The sequence below is a fragment of the Narcine bancroftii genome, chromosome 5 (assembly GCF_036971445.1).
Source record: "Narcine bancroftii isolate sNarBan1 chromosome 5, sNarBan1.hap1, whole genome shotgun sequence".
NCBI lineage: Eukaryota > Metazoa > Chordata > Chondrichthyes > Torpediniformes > Narcinidae > Narcine > Narcine bancroftii.
This window is the reverse complement of record NC_091473.1, coordinates 256,945,589-256,962,769: the sequence shown is the minus strand read 5'-3', so window position 1 is coordinate 256,962,769 and position 17,181 is coordinate 256,945,589. Positions and strand designations below refer to the sequence as shown.

General features: G+C 57.4%; 1 pseudogene; it reads left to right on the top strand.

Moving 5' to 3' along the window:
- The first annotated feature begins 7,850 nt into the window (after positions 1–7,850).
- Positions 7,851–17,181, top strand: part of LOC138765267 (zinc finger protein 84-like) — a 9,945-nt pseudogene continuing 614 nt past the window's right edge.

The following is a 17,181-nucleotide window of genomic DNA, read 5'->3' as shown; positions in this document are numbered from 1 at the left end:
ACATTTATGTTGACCATCCAAAATTCTATATGGGGAAGTCGCTTGATTTTATATTACAGCAGCATTTATTATTACCCTTTTTTTTTGTTGTATTTATAATTATAATTGGGCCCCGATATGATCCAGATATGGCTGCCATCTCTCGAAAAACATGTCATATTTGATCTTTCAGTTATATGTAATTTTTTTCCATAGGTATCCAGCAATTCATCTCAGCAGTCCATCATGCTATATGTAGAGGGGAGTCAAATTTCCAAGTAATTACAATATATTTCTTAGGCACTGCTATGGCTATCCTAACAAATGAAATTTGGAATTTAGTGAGTTCATTACTTATTTCAATGAAGTTGTCCAAATGATAAAGCTCCGGATTGGCTATAAAGGCCACCCCGTTAACATTTTAGTAATATCCTGCCAGAAAGGTCTCACCTTCACTCACGACCATATAGAATGTCAAAACGATCCTATTTCTATCCCACACCTGAAACACATCTCCGATATTTCAGATTTTGATTTATGCAACTTCTGTGGTGTGATGTATAATTGGTGTAGAAAATTGTATTGCACTAATCTGTATCTTGCAGTTATAATTGACGTCATGCTGTTCAAACACCAATCAGACCATCAACTTTTAATTTTTCCAACATCTAGATCTGACTCCCATCTCTCTCTCTCGATCTCTGTAAACCTGGTTTTGCACTTTCATTCTGGAAAGCATAGTACATCTTCATTATACATTTCAGTGTATTTCTCAGCCGACTCGTTTGTTCCATTTCATTAATTTCAAGTGGGGCCAACTTGGCCTCCATCTTTCTCTTAGAAGAAATGGGTGAAGCCAAGGGGCTGGCCAATGGGACCACCAAGTCACATTCACTGTGGTATGGGAGCAGGTCGCATATGGCAGATTGACTCTATTGGACCGCTCCCATGCCAAAATAAAAAGCAGTATATCCTGACAATGGTGGACACATATTCTGGTGTACTAGTGGCGGTACCCTGTGAGAAAGCTGACCAGAATAACACCATTAAAGGATTGCAGAACCTCTCCTCCATTTACAGAGTCCCATGGGAGGTGCAATCCGATCAGGGCTCACACTTCATGGGGTCTAAAGCCCAAGACTGGTCTGCTGAGGCGGGGATCTCGTGACTGCTCTACATACCCTATCACCCACAGGCATCAGGGTTGGTTGAGAGAACAAACGGCTTGTCTAAGGAAAGCATCCACACTCTGACACCCTCCCACACATTGAGGGGATGGCTGCACATGTAGCAACAGGCTGTGGAGCATTTAATAGCAAACCCCATTGGCCAAGGAGATATTCCCATGTTTTGCCACCTATCACACTCCCCATCCCCTGAAGCAGAGCCCCCCCAAGTCTGAGGACTCAGGGAGAGTGTGGATACAACAGTATGAGGTCCCCCGCAAAAGGGGGAGATCACTGCGCATGGTATGGGAGACACCCACTAGGCCACACCAATCTTTCCTGTCTCCACACCCACCATCTCACTAGAGACCATGAGTCTTCCCCCCCCGCCACCCCCACCTCCACTTTCTTCCATCCCACAGGAACATGCAAATCGTGCATCTACCCCTGCTGCAAGAGGTGACATTGGCAATGTCACACCAACGAACACGTTTCTTCACATTGCCTACGACTTCACCACCACCACAGATCAGACTGCTGGATCTGCGTCCAAACTCCAGCACACACCGATCAAACTTTACCACTTACCCCCATACAACTGGACAACTCTCAAATGAACTGCCTACATAGACTCTTTGCTCCAGCGGATTTTGGGTTAGCTGTATGGGGTGGGCATAATGGCGGCCCACCATCCTGGCATCCCCACTCAACACTTCCCCTTCCATCGACTCTGGGGTGGGTGGTTCACAGGAACTGGGATTTCCCTGCCTATAATTTGACCTCCACTTGAGTCCTCCCACGGCTCCTCCATAAACAAAAGGAGTGTTGGTGCAGACTCCCCAACAGGCACACCTGCAATCTCCCAGTTGGTGACAGTGACGGCCTGCACAGATGGTTACCGGACTCCACACTCACCACCTCCAAACACGTCGCCAAGCTGGGGGCTCCCTGGACTTTGAATGGCACCCAATGGATATGCAACCCCTGGCTCCCTGCCACCTGGTATGGCTGCTGTTTCCCAGTATTCGTGGTGCCCTACATCCACTCTCTCAGCAACCTAGGGGAGCACCCAGTATTTGGTGACTACCATAACAAGAGGGCCATTACTGGGACAGAACAATTCTGGATGATGACTTTCCCCAGGTATGGTACTGCCCGGCTCTCCAACAAAGTGACCCAGATTACTGGCCTCCTAGAGACATTGGCCAATGAGATGGCAGTGTCCCTCCACCATACACTGGACACTCTGACCCGGACAGCTGAATGGCCCTGGACTACCTGCTGGTGGCGAACGGTGATACCTGTACAGTCATTGGCCAGGAGTTCTGCACCTACCTACCTGATGAATCCTCCAAAATCACGCACCTGGCTGACCACATTTGGAACTCAGTGGCCAAAATTCAAAAATCCAGGGACCAGTTCCTCCAGCATCACCACCTCATGGGGAAAACTGATGGCCATTTGGCTCCATTGGGGGTATTTGGGTGACGATCATACACTGGAGGACTATATTTATTCTGATTATCATAGTCATAATTATCCTTTGTTGTGGTTGTCAAATTATACTTAACTTTCATTAACCTGTTAGATTCAGTTATCACCTGTCATATATTATTGGCGTGCAGTGTATCTTCCAAAAGGGTGAATTGTAATGGAGAGGCACCATCCACCACCTGGTGACGTCACTGCACTCCTTCCAATCAAGGCCAAACACTCACCCCAAGGCATTGAGGTGAACCTTGTGATTGGCTTACCTAAAATACAAGGTGCTGCAGTTCAGGCAGCCTGCCCAGACTCAGCCCTGACCTTAACCCAATTGGCCCAGGTGAATCACCTCAGCTGACCCCTTGCACTTGGCTTCGAGCCATTTGCCACACCAACTAGTGGGGCTCAGACTGCCCTGAATGATTGGCCCCTCCAGTGATTGTCCTGGGTAAACTTGTACCTTTCACTTTGTTCATTTTAGATTGGTCACAGTGTTTGAGCTACCGAAAGAAAACAGAGACACATGCCGAGAGCACTTCAGTTTATACAGATCTTTATTACAAAATCTAAAGCTGATTTCAAACTACAATATGCAAGCCCTTCCCAATTATACTTATCAACACCTGGACTGGTCCCAACTGCCGAAGCAAGGCAATGACCAATTGTAGTAGGTTGTCGGGGCGCCGGTAGCAGCTTCTCCACCTGCCCCGACCGGGACATTGGTTGGACTCTAGTTCTTCTTGCTGAGAGATGTTTCCACCCCTCAGAGTCTCAAACCAGAAGCGGGACCACGGCTTATATTACCCAAAAATTGCTTACTCAAGCACCTATTCCCTGCGCAAAAAAAAGATAACCAAGCATGCCTAGGCTTCTATCAAATACCACAACTTTCTAGCTTATCACTTTGAATATAATGGTTTAATTAGCTTCAAGGTCTCGCCCGACAGTCTGTGACCAACAATCCCATCAATCTCCAAAATTCAGCAACTGGTTAACAAGCAGGAAGATGAAATGTTCTTGGCACCAGATGTCTTTTTGTCAGATAACTGCATCTCTGGGCCCCTTGGTGGAATTTAGCTGATGCCTGCTGATTCTCACATTATTCTCAAAGTAGGTCACTGATACTCAGCCTTGCATAAGCAAAAGTATGGTCCAAATCCTCCATAACAGTGCTGCCTGCAGAACTATAAAGGACCATGTGCCCCATTGTTCTGTCTCTTTGGCCTCCTCGTGGCACATAAATAGCACCTTTCACACTGGGTTGGGGTGAGTCTGGAGTCCAGGTAGCAAGAGCCGTGCCCTGTCAGTTTCTCCCTTGTTATCCAAAGTGTATATTTACCCCCTGCATATTGTGTGTGTGTGTGTGTGTGTGTGTGTATATAGAGGTTTGCTGAACATATCAACCCTGTTGTCCAGTTTCCATCCCTGAAATAAATGTGTGCTTTGTACCTCAACATTCGTCTGGTTCTTAACCTGTGGGACCCACATGAACCCGAACAACAGTCGGCACCTCTGGCCTGGGGTGAACCAGAAGGGTGGCATTGACCAGTGTCCTTTGCCTTCTGGAACACCTCTAAGGCCTCCTATCTCAGGCAATTTCTTTACTTTTCCTTGCCGTGAGTGCAAAAAGGAGGCACATGATCTGAGATGTTGCTGGTTTGTATCAATGATAGAAGCCAATCATACCAGAGAACTCCTGCAGCCCCTTCACAGTACGAGGTTTCGTGAACTGTCGAACGGACTCCACCTTCTCAGGCAATGGGTTTGCCCCATACCTATCGATCCGACGCCCCAGGAAGTCAATTGTGTCCTGCCTGAACTGACACTTGCCAGGGTTGAGGGTCAGCCCAAACTCCTGCAGGCAGATGAATAGTTGTCTGAGGTGGGCTGTGTGCTCTGAATGGTTGTGGCTGGCAATAAGGATATCATCCAGGTAGATGTACACAAATGGGAGGCCCCAGTCCACCATGTTTATCAGCCGCTGGAAAATTTGAGCAGCATTTTAAGCACGAAGGGCATCCTCATGAATTTGAACAGGCAAAGGGGGTGATTATGGCGGTTTTGGGTATGTCCTTGGGGTGCACTGGAGTTTGATGATAACCCCTGATTAAACCGATATTTGAAAGACCCATGTTCCCCCGTAAGTTGGAAGATATTTTTGCAAATAATAAAGGGCATGCAGGATAGTTATATTCCAAGGAAAAGGAAATTAGTCAAAGAAAAGGTGGTACCAATGTGGCTAACAAAAGAAATGAAGGCCAAGATAAAAGCAAAGGGGAGGACATACAAGGAAGCTAAAACTAGTGGAAAATCAGAGGAATGGGATTCTTTTAAAAACTTATAGAAATAATGAAACTCATAAATAAAGAAAAGATGAGTTATGAAAGGAAACTGGCAAACAATATTAAAAAGATACTAAGTTTTTGAAAATATATTAATAAGAGTTGGCATAGGACTGATAGAAAACGATGCTGGGGAAATTATAATGGGTTATAAAGAAATGACAGAAAAATTAAATCAATATTTTATGTCAGTTTTCACTGTGGAAGACATTAGTAATATCGCTGACAGACAGAGGTTTCAGGGAGTAGAAATGAATACTGTTAACATTACTAGAGAAATTGTGCTAGGTAAATTGAATGGATTATAGATAAATCTCCTGGACTGGACCAGATACACCTGTGGGTTTGAAAGAGATGGCTTCAGAGATTGTAGATTCATTTGTGACAATCTTCCAGAAATCAATAGTCTCTGGTGTGGTCCAGGGGATTGGAATGTTGCAAATGTGGTTCCGCTGTACAAGAACAGTGGGAAACAGAAAAAAGGAAACTAATAGACCTATAAGTCTGATGTCGGTGGTTGGGAAAATATTGAGCCAATCCTCAAGGATGAAGTTAAGAAATACCTGGAAATGCATGACAGGACAGGTCCTAGTCAGCATGGTTTTTTAAAGGGTAGTTCCTGCCTGACCAACCTTTTAGAATTTTTTGAAGAAATCTCAGGTAGGATAGAGAAAAGGAAGGCTGTGGATATTATATATTTGTATTTTCAAAAGGCACCTCATGTTAGCCTGCGAAAGAAGATGAAGGCCCATGGAATTACAGGGACGCTATTAGACTGGATAGAAAATTGGCTGCTAGGCAGAAAGCAAAGGGTTGAAATTATGGATCCCGTTCAGGATGGCTGTCTGTAACAAGTGGTATTCTGCAGGAGTCAGTCTTGGGGCCACTGCTGTTTTACAATTTATATCAATGATTTGGATTGTGGAATGAATGGTTTTGTGGCCAAATTTGCGGAAGACATCAAGACAGGTGGCAGAGCAGGAAGTGTTGAAGAAACCATAACATTGTAGAGGGATAAAGACAATTTGGGAGACTGGGCAAAAATACAGAAGATGAAGTACAATGTTGAGAAGTGTTCGGTTCTATATTTTGGCAGTGGAAATAAACAGGCAGAGTACTACTGGATGGGAGAAAATTCAATCCTCGGATTGAATAGACCTGGGTGTCCTTGTGCAGGAAACATAAAAGTTAATGCCCAGGTGAGATTGGTAGTGAAGAAGGCAAATGCTATGCTTGCATTCATTTCAAGAGGAATAGTGTATAAGAGAGGTGTTAATGGGGCACTGGAGTACTGTGTACAGTTTTGGGCCCCCTAACTGAGAAAGCATGTTATGTTGTTGGAGAGGCAGCAGAGGAGATTTACAAGGATGATTCCTGGGATGCATATGAGGAGTGTTTGGCAGCTCTTGGGTTGTATTCATTGGAGTATAGGAGAATGAGGGGGAAAACTCTTCGAGACATTTTGAATATTGAAAGGTTTTGGCAGAGTGAATGTGTATGTTTCCTTTGATGGGTGAATCAAGGACAAGGGGTCATAGTCTTCAAATTAGAAGTGATCCAATTAAAATAGAGAGGAAGTAGAACTTCTTTTGTCAGAGGGTCGTGGATCTTTGGAACTCCCTGCCACACAAAGCAGTGGAGGGCAGGTCACTGGGAGTATTTAAACAGGAAATGGATAAGTATCTCATTAGTGAAGGTATCAGGAGATAGGGGGAAAAGGCTGGAAAATGGAACTAGGTGTGAGCATAGTGTAGTCATGGAACAGACTTGATGGGCCTAGTAGCCTGCTTCTGTTCCTATATCTTGTGATCTTGTTAAGTCTTGGATATGGGGCAGGGGGGGAATCTGTCTGGTGTGATGGCCTTGATAATCACCACATGGGCACCACCCTCCTGCTGCCTTTGGGAGTGTGCACTGGGGATGGGGGAATGTGAATCGCTGTCTGACCACTGCATTATCCCCAATGTTCTTAAATTCCTCTCTGGCGCGGGCAGGTTTTTCAGGGGGGATGGTGGCGCGCCCTGGCGTGGAGCAGGGGGCCCTCGGTGGACAATTGTAGCATCACGATTATGGGGAAGTGCGCCAGGTCGCACGTGTAGTGTTGTCAGATGCGACGGAGTCGAGGTGGGGGACCAGTGGTTGGGGTCCCCCCCCCCACCCCGAGGGGCACAAACAGGCAAGGCTTGGGCTCCTCGGCGAGTGCATGCCTCTCAATCCTGAGGGCGGATGGGGGGGGGGGGCCTGTCCCCCAAACCATCCAGGTGGGTGAGCCCTCAAATACGGGTTAGTAGCACTTTGAGGGCATCCTCGTTGCCTTCCTTCCTCGGGAGGAAAGCGATGAGACTTGGTGCCGTGGCCTGGTCCACACAGTAATGGCGGGTGTCGGCCTGTGGGAGCCACACGTGAGGCTGCGATGTCCAGACGGGTGAGCGAGTCCGAATGGGTGTGAAGAATGGAGAAACAAGGCCAAGACCGGCTCCGTCCACATTCACGCCCGGCCTCGCACTGGCTGCGGGATCCCCCGTTGCCCGCACTTTCCCGCCGTGCGGGAGGTCACGTGGGACGACGGCCGTTGGTCCCTCGCGACCGCCTCGTCCGCCGGCATTTTGTGAGCAAGGCCGTGACGCCCTCAACACGAACTCTGACGGCCACTTTTATCCCACCTTCCCATCTCCATTCTTCATTTATCCACCTCACCCTTCGGTCATCGATTCGACCTGGCAAGGGCTCGGGGAATCTCCTCGACGCGTGCACAGCGACCGAACCGGCCCTATCGCTCCTCCGATTGACAGCTTCCTCCACCCCTCCTCCTGAGTGCGCGCGCCCAGTCACGGGACGTCGTTTCTCTCGCGCTCCCCCCCACCCCCCTCAATCACTTCCAGGTGCTGGCGCGTTGACGTACGCCGCGAGCGTCGGTGAGCGCCGTTTCCTCGGCAACGGGCCGGGTCACGTCGCAGGCCGCTCCTTGGGCCGGGTGGTGGAGGTGAGACTTGCCCCGGGCGGCAGAGCGGGAAGAGAGTGCGCAGGGCGCGGGTCCGCCCGACCCTTGTTGGAACGGGAGGGGAGGGGAGGGGCCATCCAGGTCCGGCCGGGGCCTCATCCCCTCGTCCCCCACTGACGGGCCGGTGATGGGCAGGGATGGCATCTGCTGTCACAAGGGGGAGGGGGTGGGGGGGATGAATTGGAGTCATGGAGAAGGGTCCCTGAGAACGGCCTGGGCAGCGAGTGTGTCCGGCCACAGCCCCTCTCCCCCCCCCCCTCCGGCCACAGCCCCTCTCCCCCCCCCCTCCAGCCACAGCCCCTCTCCCCCCCCCTCCGGCCACAGCCCCTCTCCCCCCCCCCCTCCAGCCACAGCCCCTCTCCCCCCCCCCTCCGGCCACAGCCCCTCTCCCCCCCCCCCTCCGGCCACAGACCCTCTCCCCCCCCCCCTCCGGCCACAGACCCTCTCCCCCCCCCCTCCGGCCACAGACCCTCTCCCCCCCCCCTCCGGCCACAGCCCCTCTCTTTCCCCCCCCCCTCCGGCCACAGCCCCTCTCCCCCCCCCCTCCGGCCACAGCCCCTCTCCCCCCCCCCCCCTCCGGCCACAGCCCCTCTCTTCCCACCCCCTCCGGCCACAGCCCCTCTCCCCCCCCCCTCCGGCCACAGCCCCTCTCCCCCCCCCCTCCGGCCACAGCCCCTCTCTTCCCCCCCCCTCCGGCCACAGCCCCTCTCTTCCCCCCCCCCCTCCGGCCACAGACCCTCTCCCCCCCCCCCTCCGGCCACAGACCCTCTCCCCCCCCCACCCCCTCCGGCCACAGCCCCTCTCCCCCCCCCCCTCTGGCCACAGCCCCTCTCTTCCCCCCCCCCCTCCGGCCACAGACCCTCTCCCCCCCCCCCCTCCGGCCACAGACCCACTCCCCCCCCCCCTCCGGCCACAGCCCCTCTCCCCCCCCCTCCGGCCACAGCCGCTCTCTTCCCCCCCCCTCCGGCCACAGCCCCTCTCTTCCCCCCCCCCTCCGGCCACAGACCCTCTCCCCCCCCCTCCGGCCACAGACCCTCTCCCCCCCCCCTCCGGCCACAGACCCTCTCCCCCCCCCTCCGGCCACAGCCCCTCTCCCCCCCCCCTCCGGCCACAGCCCCTCTCCCCCCCCCTCCGGCCACAGACCCTCTCCCCCCCCCTCCGGCCACAGCCCCTCTCCCCCCCCCCCCTCCGGCCACAGCCCCTCTCCCCCCCCCCTCCGGCCACAGACCCTCTCCCCCCCCCCTCCGGCCACAGCCGCTCTTTTCCCCCCCCCTCCGGCCACAGCCCTTCTCCCCCCCCCCCTCCGGCCACAGCCCCTCTCCCCCCCCCTCCGGCCACAGACCCTCTCCCCCCCCCCTCCGGCCACAGCCGCTCTCTTCCCCCCCCCCTCCGGCCACAGCCCCTCTCCCCCCCCCTCCGGCCACAGCCCCTCTCCCCCCCCCCCTCCGGCCACAGCCCCTCTCCCCCCCCCCCTCCAGCCACAGCCCCTCTCCCCCCCCCTCCGGCCACAGCCCCTCTCCCCCCCCCCCTCCAGCCACAGCCCCTCTCCCCCCCCCCTCCGGCCACAGCCCCTCTCCCCCCCCCCCTCCGGCCACAGACCCTCTCCCCCCCCCCTCCGGCCACAGATCCTCTCCCCCCCCCCTCCGGCCACAGACCCTCTCCCCCCCCCCTCCGGCCACAGCCCCTCTCTTTCCCCCCCCCCTCCGGCCACAGCCCCTCTCCCCCCCCCCTCCGGCCACAGCCCCTCTCCCCCCCCCCCCCCGGCCACAGCCCCTCTCTTCCCACCCCCTCCGGCCACAGCCCCTCTCCCCCCCCCTCCGGCCACAGCCCCTCTCCCCCCCCCCTCCGGCCACAGCCCCTCTCTTCCCCCCCCCTCCGGCCACAGCCCCTCTCTTCCCCCCCCCCCTCCGGCCACAGACCCTCTCCCCCCCCCCTCCGGCCACAGACCCTCTCCCCCCCCCCACCCCCTCCGGCCACAGCCCCTCTCCCCCCCCCCCTCTGGCCACAGCCCCTCTCTTCCCCCCCCCCCTCCGGCCACAGACCCTCTCCCCCCCCCCCCTCCGGCCACAGACCCTCTCCCCCCCCCCCTCCGGCCACAGCCCCTCTTCCCCCCCCCTCCGGCCACAGCCGCTCTCTTCCCCCCCCCCCTCCGGCCACAGCCCCTCTCTTCCCCCCCCCTCCGGCCACAGACCCTCTCCCCCCCCCCTCCGGCCACAGACCCTCTCCCCCCCCCCTCCGGCCACAGACCCTCTCCCCCCCCCTCCGGCCACAGCCCCTCTCCCCCCCCCTCCGGCCACAGCCCCTCTCCCCCCCCCCTCCGGCCACAGACCCTCTCCCCCCCCCTCCGGCCACAGCCCCTCTCCCCCCCCCCCCTCCGGCCACAGCCCCTCTCCCCCCCCCCTCCGGCCACAGACCCTCTTCCCCCCCCCCTCCGGCCACAGCCGCTCTTTTCCCCCCCCCTCCGGCCACAGCCCTTCTCCCCCCCCCCTCCGGCCACAGCCCCTCTCCCCCCCCCCTCCGGCCACAGACCCTCTCCCCCCCCCCTCCGGCCACAGCCGCTCTCTTCCCCCCCCCCTCCGGCCACAGCCCCTCTCCCCCCCCCTCCGGCCACAGCCCCTCTCTTCCCCCCCTCCGGCCACAGACCCTCTCCCCCCCCCCTCCGGCCACAGACCCTCTCCCCCCCCCCTCCGGCCACAGACCCTCTCCCCCCCCACTCCGGCCACAGCCCCTCTCCCCCCCCCCCCTCCGGCCACAGCCCCTCTCCCCCCCCCCCTCCGGCCACAGACCCTCTCCCCCCCCCCTCCGGCCACAGCCCCTCTCCCCCCCCCCTCCGGCCACAGCCCCTCTCCCCCCCCCCTCCGGCCACAGACCCTCTCCCCCCCCCTCCGGCCACAGCCGCTCTCTTCCCCCCCCTCCGGCCACAGCCCCTCTCTCCCCCCCCCCTCCGGCCACAGACCCTCTCCCCCCCCCCCTCCGGCCACAGCCCCTCTCTTCCCCCCCCCCTCCGGCCACAGACCCTCTCCCCCCCCACCCCCTCCGGCCACAGCCCCTCTCCCCCCCCCCCCTCCGGCCACAGCCCCTCTCTTCCCCCCCCCCTCCGGCCACAGACCCTCTCCCCCCCCCCCCTCCGGCCACAGACCCTCTCCCCCCCCCACCCCCTCCGGCCACAGCCCCTCTCCCCCCCCCCTCCGGCCACAGCCCCTCTCTTCCCCCCCCCCTCCGGCCACAGACCCTCTCCCCCCCCCCTCCGGCCACAGACCCTCTCTCCCCCCCCCTCCGGCCACAGACCCTCTCCCCCCCCCCCTCCGGCCACAGCCGCTCTCTTCCCCCCCCCCTCCGGCCACAGCCCCTCTCTTCCCCCCCCCTCCGGCCACAGCCCCTCTCCCCCCCCACCCCCTCCGGCCACAGCCCCTCTCCCCCCCCCCCTCCGGCCACAGCCCCTCTCTTCCCCCTCCCCCTCCGGCCACAGACCCTCTCCCCCCCCCCTCCGGCCACAGACCCTCTCCCCCCCCCACCCCCTCCGGCCACAGCCCCTCTCCCCCCCCCCTCCGGCCACAGCCCCTCTCTTCCCCCCCCCTCCGGCCACAGACCCTCTCCCCCCCCCCCTCCGGCCACAGACCCTCTCCCCCCCCCCCTCCGGCCACAGCCCCTCTCCCCCCCCCCTCCGGCCACAGCCGCTCTCTTCCCCCCCCCTCCGGCCACAGCCCCTCTCTTCCCCCCCCCCCGGCCACAGACCCTCTCCCCCCCCCCTCCGGCCACAGACCCTCTCCCCCCCCCCCTCCGGCCACAGACCCTCGCCCCCCCCCCTCCGGCCACAGCCCCTCGCCCCCCCCCTCCGGCCACAGCCCCTCTCCCCCCCCCCTCCGGCCACAGCCCCTCTCCCCCCCCCCTCCGGCCACAGCCCCTCTCCCCCCCCACCTCCGGCCACAGACCCTCTCCCCCCCCCCTCCGGCCACAGCCCCTCTCCCCCCCCCTCCGGCCACAGCCCCTCTCCCCCCCCCTCCGGCCACAGCCGCTCTCTTCCCCCCCCCCTCCGGCCACAGCCCCTCTCCCCCCCCCCTCCGGCCACAGCCCCTCTCCCCCCCCCCTCCGGCCACAGACCCTCTCCCCCCCCCCCCTCCGGCCACAGCCGCTCTCTTCCCCCCCCCTCCGGCCACAGCCCCTCTCCCCCCCCCACCCCCTCTGGCCACAGCCCCTCTCCCCCCCCCCCTCCGGCCACAGACCCTCTCCCCCCCCCCTCCGGCCACAGCCCCTCTCCCCCCCCCCTCCGGCCACAGCCGCTCTCTTCCCCCCCCCTCCGGCCACAGCCCCTCTCTTCCCCCCCCCTCTGGCCACAGACCCTCTCCCCCACCCTCCGGCCACAGACCCTCTCCCCCCCCCCTCCGGCCACAGACCCTCTCCCCCCCCCTCCGGCCACAGCCCCTCTCCCCCCCCCCCCCTCCGGCCACAGCCCCTCTCCCCCCCCCCTCCGGCCACAGACCCTCTCCCCCCCCCCTCCGGCCACAGCCCCTCTCCCCCCCCCCCCCCGGCCACAGCCCCTCTCCCCCCCCCCTCCGGCCACAGACCCTCTCCCCCCCCCCCCTCCGGCCACAGCCGCTCTCTTCCCCCCCCTCCGGCCACAGCCCCTCTCTCCCCCCCCCCCGGCCACAGCCCCTCTCTTCCCCCCCCCCTCCGGCCACAGCCCCTCTCTTCCCCCCCCCCCCTCCGGCCACAGCCCCTCTCTTCCCCCCCCCTCCGGCCACAGCCCCTCTCTTCCCCCCCCCCTCCGGCCACAGCCCCTCTCTTCCCCCCCTCCGGCCACAGCCCCTCTCTTCCCCCCCCCCGGCCACAGCCCCTCTCTCTCCCCCCCCCTCCGGCCACAGCCCCTCTCTTCCCCCCCCCCCTCCGGCCACAGCCCCTCTCCCCCCCCTCCGGCCACAGCCCCTCTCTTCCCCCCCCCCCCTCCGGCCACAGCCCCTCTCTTCCCCTTCCCCCCCCCCCTCCGGCCACAGCCCCTCTCTTCCCCTTCCCCCCCCCCTCCGGCCACAGCCCCTCTCTTCCCCCCCCCTCCGGCCACAGCCCCTCTCTTCCCCCCTCCCTCCGGCCACAGCCCCTCTCTTCCCCCCCTCCCTCCGGCCACAGCCCCTCTCTTCCCCCCCCCCCGGCCACAGCCCCTCTCTTCCCCCCCCCCGGCCACAGCCTGTCTTTCCCCCCCCCTCCGTCCACAGTCCCCCTCTCTCCCCCTCCCCTCTTGTTGCAGCCTCTCTCTTCTCCACCCCCCCCCCCCCCCCCCCGGCCGCAGCCCCTGGCCCCCACCCACGTGTCTGGATGGGACCAGCAGTTAGACTGATGGAGCGGAGATAGGATTGAGGGGAAGGAGGAGTCGGCCTTTGCTCGCACTTTGATGAAGGGCTCAAGACTGAAAAGTCTTTGCTACATAAGGGCCACTGTTGGATATGCTCGATCCGTCTCTTCCACATTGTGTGTTTTGAATGGAGTTCACATGTAAAGTTTGCTGAGTGTGGAATATTTAAACATCACCCACTCAAACACCAGGAGGGACTGGAGGACTGAGGCCACAAAAGTTGCAAAACACAAGTTTGTGCTCCCTGTGTAACTTGTGTGATGACATAACACATACCACAACAATAAGTTTTGAATTTTAATGCTAGTTGGAGGACTTGGCCACAACATCTAACCCAAAACAAAATTTATATTTTATTTTTAATTTTAGAGATCCAACACAGTTACAGACCTTCTGGCCTATGAGCCCGTTCCACCCAAATACACCAGTTAAATGACAAACCTCGTGAGGTTTTTTTGTGGAGGCTGGGAGGAACCTACCCAGGTCTTGGGGAGAAGATACAAACTCCTTACAGACAGTGCCGGATTAAAACCTGGGTGGCAGGCGCTGTAATATTGTCGCGCTAGTCGCTCCGCTCTGCTGGAGGAACTCAGCATCGATGAAAGAAAAAAAAGAATTGCTAACCTTGCGGGCCAGTACTCTTCTGACCTCTCCCTCTGCTCCAGTTTATACAAAACATCGCCTGCCTGATGTGTTCCGAGGAGATGCTGGGAAATTATCCTGTGATATTAATCCTCAATCAACATAAAAACAATGATCTGTGTCATCATCGTTGATGGGATCTTTCTATACACTGATTGGCGGCAGTGTTTCATCCACCGTAGTAGTCGTGGCATTGGAGATTGATTTGGGAGACTCAGGCCCAAGAAATTTCTTTGGCTAAGAAAGTGCCCCATCAATGTGAGAAGGAAGGGAGTTCGCAGGCAGTGACGTCATGTGCATATGAACTGCACCAAAGCTCCTGCGCGAGTCAGGGACCGAAGTTAATTCAGCACCGGGAGTAGAGCGCAACACCGGGCATAGGAATGGAGGGTTCCCATGGTTCCGAGTTTGCAATGTCCGATTAGAGGATGCTTCTCCCCGGGTCCAGCCCTAGTCCCTGCCTCAGTGTCCGGGAGCCTTCATCGGGCTGAGCACTTGCTGTGCGCCCCAGGGCAGCACTGCATTGATTTATCCCCTGGTTACACCCCCTTGGCCCCATAACGATGAATCCATTTCAGTGTGCTGTCTGTGGGAAGAACTTTAAAGGGTCGAGTCAGTTAATGAACCACCGGCGGGTCCACACTGGGGAGAGGCCCTTCACCTGCCCCGAGTGCGGCAAGGGCTTCACCCAGACCTCCCATCTGCGGAGGCACCAGCGGGTCCACACCGGTGAGAGGCCCTTCACCTGCCCCGAGTGCGGCAAGGGCTTCACCCAGACCTCCAACCTGCTGACTCACCAGCGGGTCCACACAGGGGAAAAGCCATTCACCTGTCTTGAGTGTGATAAGGCCTTCACAGACAAGTCCAACCTGCTGACCCACCAGCGGGTCCACACCGGGGAGAGGCCCTTCAACTGCCCCGAGTGCGGCAAGGGCTTCACCCAGACGTCACACCTGCTGACCCACCAGCGGTTCCACACTGGGGAAAAGCCATTCACCTGCCCCGAGTGCGAGAAAGCCTTCACCGACAGGTCCAGCCTGCTGACCCACCAGCGGGTCCACACTGGTGAGAGGCCCTTTAATTGCCCCGAGTGCGGCAAGGGCTTCACCCAGAAATCCAACCTGCTGACCCACCAGCGGGTCCACACTGGGGAAAAACCGTTCACCTGCCCTGAGTGCAAGAAAGCCTTCACCAGGTTGTACATCCTTGAGATACACCAGCGAGTCCACACTGGGGAGAGGCCCTTCACCTGCCCCGAGTGTGGCAAGGGGTTCACCCAGTCCTCCAGCCTGAGGACCCACCAGCGGGTCCATACCGGGCAGAGGCTATTCATCTGCCCCAATGCAGAAAGGGGTTTGCCCAGTCTTCACAACTGATGACTCAACAATGGTTACATTCTGGGGAGGGGCCATTCATCTGCCCTGAGTGCAAAAGGGGTTCGCTCGTTCCTCCCACCTGCTGACCCACCAGCAGGAATGCACCGGGGAGAGGTCATTCATCTGCTCCGAGTGCAGTAAGGAGTTCACCAAGTCACCCACCTGCTGACCCACCAGCGAGAACACTGGGGAGAGACTTCATCTGTGCCAAGGGTGGGAAGGTCTTCACCCAGTCCTCCCACCTGCTGAGACATCAGCAGGTCCACTCCAGGGAGAGGCCAGGCCGTTCATCTGCATCGAGTGTGGGAAGGAGTTCACCCATTTGATTGGCCTGGTGAAACACCAGCGAGTTCACACAAAGTTTGCAGAATATGGAATATTTAAATATCACTCACTCAAACACCAGCAGAGACTGGAGTCTGTGGTTATTGAGGCAAAAAATCAAAACAGGTCTTGGTATTGCTGTCAATTAGCAATTTGTTTTCAGGTTCAAGTTTATTGTCACATGTAAGAAGGTGCAGTGAGAAAGTTTATTTTGGAGCAGTTTAGCTAGACATCCCGTACATAGTCCAGCAAATAAGACACTGCAGGAGTGCAGAGTTACAGGGACAGATCAATTGATAAAGGCAAAAGGAACATTATTTTACAAGTGCGAGGTTCATTCAAGAATCTGATAACATGGGAAAGAAACTGTCCTTGATCTTGTGGTTTGTGAACTCACACTGGTGAATTATTTTATCCGTGGGGAGGGTGTAAAGTTAGTGAGCCTGGGGAGGGGTGAGTCTTTCAACATGTTTGTTGATTTTACAAGGTAGCAGGAAGTGGAGGTGGAATGGATGCTCTCTGTCAATGTTAGTGACTGATAGTATTTTTAAAAATTAACCATACAGCAAGGTTGAAGCTTCTCTGCCCATGAAACGCATGCTGCCCAACTAACCTACAATCAAGGGGGAGGGGGGTGGGGAACGTTCAGATTGGATTTTAACCTGGGTCATTGTAATAGTGTTTCACTAACCGTGCCACTCAAATACAGGAATTGAATTTCAGGTCCTGGATCGATAACAAATAAAGCAGCTGTGTTTGCAAACTCATCCCCTTGTATCTCTAATATGCTCAGTGTAGAGTAGAAAGACAAGACCATTCAGTCCAGCTGGGGCTACACTGAGAGCATCCTGGTCTCTCCCCTCCTGTGTTTCTGCTTCATACCAGCCCCCAAGCTGGAATACTCTTCAGTTTTTTTTCTCCTCTCTGTGTTCATTGAGCTTCCACTTCTAGACAGCTGCACTGTTCACCTTAAGGTAAGAAACAGGTGCAGGATTTGTCCACCCAGCCCCTCGAGCCTGCTCTGCCCTTCAATAAGATGATGGTTGGACTCAGCTCTACTCACCTGCCCATTCCCCAGTTCAAAATTCAATCCTTCTGTACCCTAAATACTTTTGTTACATACTTAAGTGTTGTTATAATCTTTTTAGGTTAATTTTTTTAGTAAAGCTACTTTGGGGTTGGACAGGGAAAAACACAACACCATTTTGAAAGAGGCTATGTCAAGAAGCCATAAAAGCCTTATTATTGTACCATTGAAAGCCTATCTGTTCGTTCAGAGCTATAGGCAATTTGTTTATTGTTCAATTGAAATGTTGGAACAATGGAATATTTGCTCAGAAAGACATCTGTTTAAGCAGAAAGACATCTGGTCAAACAGAAGGCCTTTATCGAGATGAGTTGTACTTTTGAGAAAATGAAACCTAAAAACTCAAGAAAGTCATGTGATTAAGGACATTTGGAAAACAGCATTTAGTATGCAATCAGAGTCATCTGGTGACAGAATTAAAGTGGCTTTGAAGAA